General features: G+C 40.6%; 1 protein-coding gene across 5 annotated transcripts in view; it reads left to right on the top strand.

The window, feature by feature from the left end:
- The window catches only part of susd2 (sushi domain containing 2), a 135,443-nt gene that overhangs the window by 47,865 nt on the left and 75,171 nt on the right, over window positions 1–12,407 (top strand). The window lies entirely within an intron of this gene.

The raw sequence follows: 12,407 nt of genomic DNA, 5'->3' as shown, positions 1-12,407 counted from the left end.
CCCTACTGAAAACACACATCAAGTCAGGAAGCATCTGTGGAAAAAGAACCCCATTATCTATGTACCAGTTGAGTTTCACCTGAACGGTGAGTGTGCTAATCAATTTAGGCTGCGTTGATGCAAAGTCCGGCCCTTCACTAATTCCCTTTTCTTCTCTTCTGCACAAGATTTAGGGGGTTGGTCAGGGGTGGGCAACCTTTTTACTTTTTAATTTAGAGATACAGCACAGTAGCAGGCCATTTTGGCCCACGATTACATACTATGGGTATAAAATAATTGGGCAGCATGGTGCCACAAGACTCACACTATCAGGTTCAGGAAGAGCTGCTACCCCTCCTCAACAACAAACTCAATCAGCGACTCATTTCAGGATTCTTAACTGTGCACTTTTTAAAAATTTTCTTATGTATTGCAGTCAGTTTGTTTACTTCGTTATCTGTTTACAGTTCTTTATTTGTTTACATGTATATGCTGTGTATGGTTTTTGTTGTATTACAAATAAGTGGTAACTGTCTTGCCCGCAGAAAAAAAGAATCTCAGGGTTGTATGTGATGTCATGTATGTACTCTGACAATAAGTCTGAAATATAAATCTTAAATGATTTGCCAGGTAATGCATTAATCCAAGGTGGATCTCAGCAAGAGGACTGTTTGATTTTTTAAAAATTACAAAGATCAAAATCAGTAGTACATTACTGCAATCTTTGAAGCTATCTCTTCCTCCTGATTGTACGATGGATTTAATTTATGTTTTAGTATCACCTTGGTTTAGTTGGTAGCACTGAGTCAGAAAGACGTGGGTTAAACTCCCTCTCTTAAGGAACTTGAGGCCAAAATCCAGGCTCAAGGAAATGGTTCTCTTCGAGGCCACACACCCACTAAAGGAATATGCTCTGGTACAATACCAGGCATTGTGATTAGGGTGGATTTTTGTATGTTCTGCAGTGATGTTAAACTTGTGTTGGGCTGCATTCTGCGACTATTTTACATTCAACACGGTGATAGACTCTTCCAGGCCATGAGCCCGCGCCGTTCAAATACACCCACGTGACCAATTAACTGACTAACCTCATACATCTTTGGAATGTGTGAAGAAACCAGAGCACCTGGAGGGAACCCTCGCAGTCACACCGAGAATGTGCAACCTCCTTGTAGACAGCAGCAGATTCAAACCCGTTTTGCTGGTGCTGTAATGGCATGGTGCTAACCGTTACACCAGTGGTTTTCAAACATTTCTTTCCACTCACATCCCACCTGAAGCAATCTCTATGCCATAGGTGCTTTGTGATCAGTAAGGGATTGCTTCAGGTGGGATGTGAGTGGGAAGGGAAAGTTGAGAATCACTGCTCTAGACCCAATTGTTACTGAAATATTTTACTTGAGAAAAATTGTCATGGGCCAATTTCCTTTGGAGTGATGTAACTGTGCACATAACGAGTCAATTAGGTACAATTACAACAGTGGTTTTCAAACTTTTTCTTTCCACTCATACACAACCTTAAGTAATCCCTTACTAATCACAGAGCACTCATGGTATTGGGAAAGAAAAAGTTTGAAAACCATTGTGTTACACGAACCGTGCTGGCCGTGTGGGCTGGATTTCACCGGAGATCCTCCATTCCCTCAGCATCTGCCAGTTTTCACTCACTTAACTGTTATGTAGTTGAGTTCTGCACCTAGCCCTTCTCATTCTATACTGATCATCATCATGGAGTGATTTAGCATGGAAACAGGCCCCCTCGGCCCATTCAGATCATGCCAACCATCATCATTTGTTTACACTCATCTCATTTTACTCTTCCTCAATCCCATCATCTCCTCCCAGATTGCACCACTCACCTGCACAGTAGGTAGAATGATGTAGGGCCTAGGAATGAGATATTTGCTACCTTTTACTTCCTATGGATGCTGTGTGATCAGTGAGTTTCTTCTGCATCAATGGGCTTTCCCCATTCTGGTCCTTAACTGAGACTTCTGGAGCAGAACTGATGCACAAATACTCTGTCCAGTGATCCAAATCATAGAAATGGACAGTTAACTCCAAATTTTTCTTGCTGATCTATACTAATTTTATAATTTGCATTTTCCCACTTTGGCATTATATCTTTCTACTCCTTGACAATTTAAGCATTTATCTAAAGGTCTGTTAAATTAGTAAATGTACTAATATAATGAGGTGAGCTAGTGTTTCCTTTTTGCCACCTGTTTATCCATTGTGGCTACTCTCTATTAGGGTCAAGGATCTGAACTGGTGGCTGCAACTACATTGATTGAACCATTGAGGTAATGCCTTCTTCCAGTTTGGAAATGCAATGCTTTTTTGAAAGGTATAATGATGTAGCAAAGGAGAAGAGAATGAGGGATGTAAGAGAGATAGGATGTGAAATGAAAAATTAGATTTGAACACAATGATGTCAATAATATCAGATTCTCAGCTGGAAGCTGACCCTCTGGTGATTGAGCCTGTGATTGCCACCACCCACTCTTCAAATCAACGTCATGACATGGTATATGGTGGCCATTTGCCCATCTGCTGTTGCATTCTGCATTTTAGTACAAGATTCCCCTGCAAGGGGGAGAGGGTTGCGTGTTGATGATTGCATTGTCACATGTATGCATATGACATGCCTGCTGTTGGCTTGAATAGTTTGAAACATGTGCATGGAAATTGTTGAAGTTTTAAGTATGGGCAGCATGGTTAACGTAGAGCAGGGGTGGCCAAATTACAGTTGTGGGCCATCTGTGGCCTGTTGCTCATTTTTAAGTGGCTCAGGGTAAATTTTAAAAATAAAATGGAATATGACCCATTAAAACATAGTCTCTAACAATAAATTGCACTGGATGTACAATGCCCTTCTTAGTTTCAACACTAGATGTTGCTGCCATTTTGAACAACTACTAGACCAATCGTTGAAAATGCTACTCATCAATGAAAACCTTTACCTCAGTTAATTTTTTTTTACCTCAGTTAATTACGTTACGGAGTCCAGAGGACCCCAAAAACTAGCAGCAATAGATATGCACCACAACACAAGGTTATTTAAACAAAAGTAGTTTTTAATTATATTTGAACAAGAAAACAAAATTAAACATTAACTTATTACTTAACCTACCTAACCTACTTAATGTCCCCTCTAATACTAAGTGCAGGTGTGTGTAATGTATATTTAAGATTAGAAAAGTTCTTTGGATCACAATCCAATCTCACTGATTGCAGGCAATTCTTGTACTGTGCATAGAAGTTAGCATTAACAAAGTTCACCAGTCTTTGGTGCTTAACAGGCAAATGGTTACCACTCAGGAGGGTTTTTGCTGATTTTCAGGTAGAGATTCCTTTTCTTTTTTTAAAATTTTTAAAAATTTTTCACACTATGAACCATATTGACCAAAATACACATAAACATTTCCCTCTTGAATATACACAGTGTTATTTTCTCCCCTTTTTCCCCCCTCCCTTCCCTCCCTCCTTCCCACCCCCTCCCCACCCATTAAACGTTCAACATATTCAATACATTAAACCCATTAAGCAATGTCATCACACAATGAAAATAGTGTCATCTACTTTTACACACTGGGTCAGTTCATTTCGTCTTCTTCTCCTTCTGTCATTTTAGGTGGTGGAGGTCCAGGGTAGGACCTCTCTCTTTTGTGTTCCATGTACGGTTCCCAAATTTGTTTGAATACTGTGAAAGACAAAGGAGGAAAAACCCAACACCCAACCCCAACCAACAAATTTTCCCCTGCAACCGCTGCAACCATGTCTGCCTGTCCCGCATCGGACTTGTCAGCCACAAACGAGCCTGCAGCTGACGTGGACATTTACCCCTCCATAAATCTTCGTCCGCGAAGCCAAGCCAAAGAAAAAAGACATTTATTCATTTATATGTATCATTGCTGTATTCTCAGGCTATCTTCTGATTTCCAGATTGACATTATAAATTTTTTACTACAGCTAAGGCTATCATAATAAATCTTTTTTGTGCTTCATCCAAATCGAGTCCAAGTTCTTTACTTCTTATATTACTTAGAAGAAAGATCTCTGGATTTTTTGGTATGTTATTTTTTTGTGATTTTATTTAATACCTGATTTAGATCTTCCCAAAACTTTTCCACTTTCTCACATGCCCAAATTGCATGTACTGTTGTTCCCGTTTCCTTCTTACAGCAAAAACATCTATCTGATACTGTTGGGTCCCATTTATGTAACTTTTGGGGCGTGGTGTATAGCCTGTGTAACCAATTATATTGTATCATGTGTAACCTCATGTTTATTGTATTTCTCAAAGTTCCGGAGCATAGCTTTTCCCATGTTTCATTCTTTATCTTTATGTTTAGATCTTGTTCCCACTTTTGTTTGGGTTTACAGCTTATTTCATCACTCTCTTTCTCTTGCAGTTTGATGTACATGTTTGTTATAAATCTTTTGATTATCATTGTGTCTGTAATCACATATTCAAAACTGCTTCCTTCTGGTAACCTCAGCCTGCTTCCCAATTTGTCCTTCAAGTAGGTTTTCAGTTGGTGGTATGCAAACATTGTACCATGAGTTATACCATATTTGTCCTTCTAAAAGATAATAAATTATTTCCCAAAAAACAATTGTCTATTCTTTTGATCCCTTTTCTTTCCCATTCTTTAAAGGAAAGGTTATCTATTGTGGAAGGGATTAGTTGATTTTGCATCAATATTAATTTTGGTAGTTGGTAATTTGTTTTTTTCCTTTCTACTTGAATCTTCTTCCAAATGTTGAGCAGATGGTGCAGTACTGGTGAATTCCTATGTTGCACCAGCTTTTCATCCCACTTATATAGTATATGTTCTGGTACCTTCTCCCCTATTTTATCTAGCTCTAATCTGGTCCAATCTGATTTTTCCTTTGTTTGATAAAAATTTGATAGGTATCTTAATTGTGCTGCTCTATAATAATTCTTAAAGTTTGGTAGCTGTAAGCCCCCTTGTTTGTACCATTCTGTTAATTTATCTAGCGCTATCCTCGGTTTCCCCCCTTTCCATATGAATTTCGTTATTATTTTCTTTAGCTCATTGAAGAATTTCTCTGTTAAGTGAATTGGTAACAATTGAATTAGGTATTACATCCTTGGGAAGATATTCATTTTAATGCAACTTACCCTTCCTATCAGTGTTAGTGGTAAATCTTTCCAATGTTCTAAGTCATCTTGTAATTTCTTCATTAATGGCTGATAATTTAATTTGTATAGATGGCCTAGTTGAATACCTAGGTATCGGATTGCTTGTCTTTGCCATTTAAATGGTGATTCTTTCTTAAACTATGTGTAATCTGCATTATTTATTGGCATCACTTCACTTTTATTTGCGTTGATCTTGTACCCCGATACTTCTCCATATTCCTTCAATTTCTTATGTAATTTTTATTGATAAATCTGGTTCTGTTAATCTGTTAAGTATACTATGACGTCATCTGCAAATAGACTGATTTTATATTCCTTCTCTTTTATTTTTATCCCTCTTATTTTATTTTCTGTTCTTATCAGTTCTGCCAAGGGTTCTATAGCTAATGTGAACAGTGAGGGAGATAGTGGGCATCCCTGCCTAGTTGACCTGCTTAATTTAAATTTGTTTGATATATATCCATTTACTGTCACCTTCGCCAATGGTCCCTTATATAATGCTTTAATCCAATTAATATATTTCTCTGATAGGTTGAACCTCTGTAGTACTTTGAATAAATAATTCCATCTACTCTGTCAAAGGCTGTTGGTGTCTTGTTTCCTTGTACTGCATGGATTAAGTTAATGAACTTACAGATATTGTCCGTTGTTCGTCTTTTCTTAATAAATCCAGTTTGATCTAGTTTTACTATTTTTGGTACACAGTCCGCCAATCTGTTTGCTAATAGTTTAGCTATTATCATATAATCTGTGTTGAGTAGAGATATTGGTCTCTACGATACTGGTGTTAGTGGATCTTTCCCCGTCTTTGGTATTACTGTAATTATTGCTGTTTTACATGAATCTGGCAAGTTTTGTGTTTCTTCTATTTGGTTCATTACTTCCAGGAGAGGAGGAATTAACAAGTCTTTAAATGTTTTATAGAATTCTATTGGGAGTCCGTCCTCTCCCGGCGTTTTATTGTTCGGTAGTTTTTTTAATATATCCTGTATTTCCTCTATTTCAAATGATTTTATCAATTTGCTTTGCTCCTCTTCTTGCAATTTCGGTAGTTCCATTTTAGCTAGAAACTCATCTATTTTGTCTTCTTTCCCTTCGTTCTCAGTTCGATATAATTGCTCATAGAATTCCTTGAAGTTTTCATTGATCTCCGTTGGGTTATATGTAATTTGTTTGTCCTTTTTCCTTGATGCCAATACCGTTCTTTTAGTTTGCTCTGTTTTAAGCTGCCAAGCTAATATTTTGTGCGTTTTTTTCTCCTAGCTCATAATACTTCTGCTTTGTCTTCATTATGTTCTTCTCCATCTTGTACGTTTGTAGTGTTTCGTTTTTTTTTGTCCACCAATTCTCTTCTTTTTGTTCTATCTTCCCTTGTTGCTAGTTCTTTTTCTGTACTTGCTATTTCCCTTTCCAGCTGTTCTATTTCCCGTTTGTAGTCCTTCTTCGTCTTAGTTACATAACTTATTATCTGCCCTCTGATGAACGCTTTCATTGCATCCCATAGTATAAATTTATCTTTCACTGATTCCGTATTTATTTCAAAGTACATTTTAATTTGGCACTCAATTAATTCTCCAAAATCCTGTCTTTTAAGTAGCATGGAGTTTAATCTCCATCTATATGTTCTCGGTGGGATGTCCTCCAGCTCTATTGCTAATAACAGGGGTGAGTGATCCGATTACAATTTAGCTTTATATTCCGTTTTTCTAACTCTCCCTTGGATGTGGGCTGACAACAGGAACAGGTCAATCCTTGAGTATGTTTTATGTCTACTCGAATAATATGAGTATTCCTTCTCCTTTGGGTGTTGTCTCCATATATCCAAAAGTTGTATTTCCTGCATCAATTTAACCATAAATTTGGTTACTTTGTTCTTTCTGCTAGTCTTTTTTCCAGTTTTATCCATCTTTGAGTCCAAATTAAGGTTAAAGTCCCCTCCAATCAGTATATTTCCCTGCGTATCTACAATCTTCAAAAAGAAATCTTGCATAAATTTTTGATCCTCTTCATTAGGTGCGTATACATTGAGCAAATTCCAAAATTCTGAATATATCTGACACTTTATCATTACATACTGGGTCTATTATTTCCTCCTCTATTTTGATTGGTACATTTTTATTAATTAATATAGCTACTCCTCTGGCTTTTGAATTATATGATACTGCCATTACATTCCCTACCCAATCCCTCCTTAATTTCTTGTGTTCCACTTCAGTTAGATGTGTTTCCTGCACGAATGCTATATCAATTTTTTCTTTCTTCAGTAAATTTAACAGCCTCTTCCTTTTGATTTAGTTACGTATTCTGTTAATATTTATAGTCATATATAGTTCAACATGGCCATTTCATACTTTGTTTACCTCTCATTTCCTCATCACCACCTTTCCCCCATATTCATTTGTTTTCTTTTTTTGAACGCACAGTAAGACAACACTTCTAAAAATAAATATTTCCACTATTCCCACATCTAAAATTCCCTTAACCCCAAATGTCCCCCTCCTCTCTGAGTTGCCCCTTGTTCCTTGCCGGGCAACCACAACTCCCCTCTCCATTTGGATTGTGAACCCGCTCGCAAGCGTCAACTGATTTCACCCAACCCCCTTCAGAAAAGACTTTTATCTTCACATATAAAAAAGCTCACCCTCTTTTGTCCCCCCTTACTTCCTTTCTTCCCTTTTCTTCCCCTCCTTAGTTCTTACTTATACATTATTTTTCTTCTTTATATGAAGTTTGTCATCATTCTTTGTTCTTGTTACATCTCTTCATCTCTCCTTTTATCTTGCAGGTGTTCTGCAAATTCTCGTGCTTTTTCCGGATCCGAGAACAGTCTGTTTTGCTGCCCTGGGATAACTATTTTAAGCACCGCTGGATATCTTAACATAAATTTATAGCCTTTCTTCCATAGGATCGATTTTGCTGCGTTAAACTCCTTCCTCTTCTCCAGGAGTTCAAAACTAATGTCTGGGTAGAAAATTTTTTTTTGACCTTTGTATTCCAGTGGTTTTTTGTCTTCTCTCATTTTTTTCATTGGCTTCTCCAATCTATTTTCTTTTGCTGTTTGTCTCAGGAATTTTACTAAAATGGATCTTGGTTTTTGTTGTGACTGTGGTTTCGGGGCTAATGTTCTGTGTGCCTTTTCTATTTCCATTCCTTCCTGTATTTCTGGCATTTCCAGGACCTTGTGGATCCATTCTTTTATAAATTCTTTCATATCTTTGCCTTCTTCATCTTCCTTAAGGCCCACTATCTTTATATTGTTTCTCCTATTATAGTTTTCCATTATATCCATCTTCTGAGCTAACAACTCCTGTGTTTCTTTAATTTTTTAAAATCACTTTCTTCCAATTTTCTTTTTAAGTCGTTCACTTCCATTACTACGGCTGTTTCTCATTCTTCCACATTTTCTAATCTTTTCCCTATTTCTGTTATGACCAGCTCTATTCTATTCACTTTTTCTTCTGTACTTTTCATTTTTCTTTTTATTTCACTAAATTCTAGTGTCAGCCATTCTCTTAATGCTTCTATATATTCTTGAAATTTTTAAAAATCTATGTACTGTCCATTCATTTTACCTTCTATTTCTCTGTGCAGAGCTTGATGTTCTCCTTCTTCTTCTTCTGTGTTTGCTCTAGGGTTTGTGTCTTCTACTTCTCTTCCTTGTACCTATGTCTCTTCTGACTTTCTTGTTGAGCTGCTTGTCTCAGTTTGTTGGGTATTTTTTTAAATTATCCCAATACCGTTCTTTTAGTTTGTTCTGTTTTAAGCTGCCAAGCTAGTATTTTGTGCGATGTTGGTCCTCTTCTTCTGGGCTGGTTATCTGTTGTGTCTCTGGTTTCCTTTTTTCATTCTCACCCCTCCCGTTCCCGTTATTTTCTTTATCTTCCAGCTGGGAGCCCTGCTGTCGGGTCTCTCTCAGCTGTCCGTGCTGTAGAGTTCCACTCCACAGCTGGTCCCCTCTCCCGTTGGTGTTGTCTTTGTCGTGCGCATCGCGCATGCGCAGTTGCGCACCTCTGTTTGGATTCGTAAGCCATCTTTGCAGTCCTGCGTTTGATGGGTTGCGACCCTGCAGGGTCTCCACTGAACTTAGGGAGTGGGCTCCTCTTTCCACGGTGGGTCCCTGCTTCTTTGTACAGGTAAGGCCTTTACCTCTCTCTTCCGGCGTCTTTCTTTCTTCTTTTCTTCCCATTATTTTTGGCTTTTCTTTCTTAGGTGCCATTTTCTCCACATCTTTATTTTTTATTTGTTGCGATTTGTGTGTCTGGGGCTTTGTTTTTTCCTCACTTTTTTCCTTTTTTTCTGGAGAGGGCTGGTATTCTCCTACTGGCCACTTCTCCATCACGTGACTCCTCATCGAGAGATTCCTTTTCCAGGACATCTGCAACTGATTCCTTCTCAATCAGTTTTGCTGATGAAACTTTCCCCCTTCAGGGTTCTCCAGAAGATCCTCTTTCTTTCAGGCCACCTTTCAGACCACCAGTCTTCTCCTTTGACCAGGCAGCCTTCCAAACTTTGCCAGCTTGACCCTCTGGAACTGATTTCTGTGTCTCTTCTCTCTGTTTCACTCCCTCCCTCTCTGAGACCAAAGCTGTTCTGTCTCTGCCTGCAAAAATCACATGCTCTCCTAGGCAAGCTGTATGTTGATACCTTGTTGATCCTCTGCAAGCTGCTCTAGCAATTCCTCCCAAGCCACCTCTAAATACTCTGTCACAATTAAACATGGCAGGACTGAAAAGATGGAAAATAGCAAGGGAGTGCCAAAAATCTCAGGTGTGAAGGGGAAGTGTGTTTGTTTGATTTGTAAAGATATGTTAACTTTAAAAAGCTATCGTTGATAACCTATATACAGATTTATACATTACACCATAATCATTAAGGTGAACACTTGAGCATGAACTGTATTCACTGAGTGTTGTGGAGGAATGTTGGAGTCAGCCTTGTCCCTTTCTTGATCTTTTCTCCTGCTCTTATTTTGCACCCAGCTTTTTTATTTTGCACTGCTTTTTAAATGAGAATGTGGCTATTATCGCCCACCACGAGTGTAAGAAGCACACTGAGACAAGTAGAGTTTCAAACCAACTGATTTACCAATTCAAACTCGCACGCTTAAAATGTCCACGTTGGTCCCAGGGCTCGTGCAGGGCAGAAGTGATGTCAACTTCCTGTCCGTTGTTTTGCCTTGCACTGAAAGCTCCCGAGTATCTCTCTGACTGTGGACTCAACTGCGACTGCTGGTGCCAGTTTGCCTGTTGTTGGGTGAGCCATCACATGATCCCATGGTGCTGAAACCATACTCTGTACACTATCTGTTTTACATGGCCGCCCTCTCCTCTTGACTGGTGGGACCACGACTGGGTGTTCAATGACCAGGTGTGCTGGCTTGAGGTGTTCTATGGAAAATTTCTCCTCCTGGTCACCCACATCCAAAACACGAGTTGCTTCATTATTGACGTACCACTTTGTAGGGGTGCAGGGATGGTCTGTATGCTCTTCGGCTGACGAAAATGTACTTACTTGCTCTGCTGCAGGTCTTTGGGTACAAAGGAGGTCCTTGTCTCATGGTGGGACATCAATAATGGAGCCAGTGTTCTGAGTCTCTCCCAAAGTTTGGTCAGGACCTTTGGTGGTGTGACCTCTTGGCCACGGGGTGCAGTCAAGAATTTGCCAGGTATTGTGAGCAGTGCACTATAAACTAGTTCAGTAGATGCTGCTGCCAGGTCTTTCTTGGGGGCTATGCGGATGCCCAATAGCACCCGCGGCATTCATCTATCCAGTTGGGCCCTTGCAGGTGTGTCATCAGGCACCTGTGGAAATGTTCCACCAGGCCGTTTGTTTGGGGGTGGTATGGAGTTGTTTGATGGAGCTGGATTCCTAATAGCTGCGCTGCCGCTGACCACAGAGCCAAGGTGAATTGTGCTTCTTTGTCTGAGGAGATGTGGGCGAGGAGCGCAAACCTCGCCACCCAGGTTGTGATCAGCATCCTGGCTCACGTCTCTGCTGTCTGTCAGTGATTGGGATGGCTTCTGGCCACACAGGAGATTGGTACCTCTGGGCCCAATTGGTTTGTCCTCGAGGCGGAGTCCAGTGACTGCGGTTCAGTATGCTGATGGTTCATTGTCCCCCTGTTGTGCCTCTGCTAACGCCGAGTAATCCACTCCCAGAGCCAAAGCATGGACCGACTGGATGGACGTATAGGACAGCGCATCGGCCACCATGTTGTTCTTCCCCAAGATATGTTGATCGTGGTGGTGAATTCAAGTATGAACGACAGGTGTCACTGCTGATGGGCTGACCACGGGTCGGACACCTTGGTGAATGCAAAGGTGAGGGGCTTGTGATCGGAGAAGATCGTGAACTCTCTCCCTTACAGGGAATACCTGAAGTGTCAAATGGCCAGATATAGAGGCAGCAGCTCTCTGTTGAACACGCTGTTCTTGATCTCTGGGGTCCACAGGTGTCAGCTGAAGAAGGTGAGCAGCTTCCATTGGCCTTTGATTAACTGTTGAAGTTCACCACTGACTGCTGCTTCGGAGGCATCTACAGCGAGGGCTGTGGGGACATCTACCCAGGGATGGACCAGAAGTGTGGCGTTTGCTAGAGCGTCCTTGGCCTGGTCAAAAGTTGCCGTCACTTCTTCTGGCCACGTTATCTCTTTGGTTTTGTCAGACATCAAGTTGATCAGGGGGTGCATGATCCGGGCCGCTGAGGGGATGCTGGTGGGTTAAAAATTAACCATCCCGATGAATTCCTGCAGGCCCTTGACTGTGTTGGGCCTGGCGAATTTGTGAATGGTCTCCACTTTCCTTGGCAGGGGAACAGCTCTGTGACAGGTGATCCGGTGCCCCAAGAAGTCAATGGTGGGTAGGCCGAACTGGCACTGGGCAAGGTTGTCTGCCAGGCTGTAGTCACTGAGGTGGCGGCAGAGTAGGCACAGGTGTGCTAGGTGTTCCTGGCGGGAGCGGCTGTCTACCAGGATGTCATCCAGCTAGATGAAGAGAAAATCCAGGTTTTCCCCCTTACTGCATCCATGAGGCGTTGGAAGGTCTGGGCTGTGTTCTTGAGGCCAAATGGCATTCTAAAGAATTTGAAAAGTTCAAAGGGGGTTATGGTGGCTGCCTTTAGGATATTATCCGGGTGGACAGGGACTTGATGATACCCTCGCACCAGGTCTATCTTTGAAAAGATGTGTGCCCTGTGCAGGTTGGCCATGAAGTTCTGGATGAGAGGGACTAGGTACCTATCAGAGGTGGTCACTTCGTTC

The sequence above is a fragment of the Narcine bancroftii genome, chromosome 4 (assembly GCF_036971445.1).
Source record: "Narcine bancroftii isolate sNarBan1 chromosome 4, sNarBan1.hap1, whole genome shotgun sequence".
Classification (NCBI taxonomy): domain Eukaryota; kingdom Metazoa; phylum Chordata; class Chondrichthyes; order Torpediniformes; family Narcinidae; genus Narcine; species Narcine bancroftii.
The sequence above is the reverse complement of the archived record's forward strand: the minus strand, read 5'-3'. Positions and strand labels throughout refer to the sequence as shown.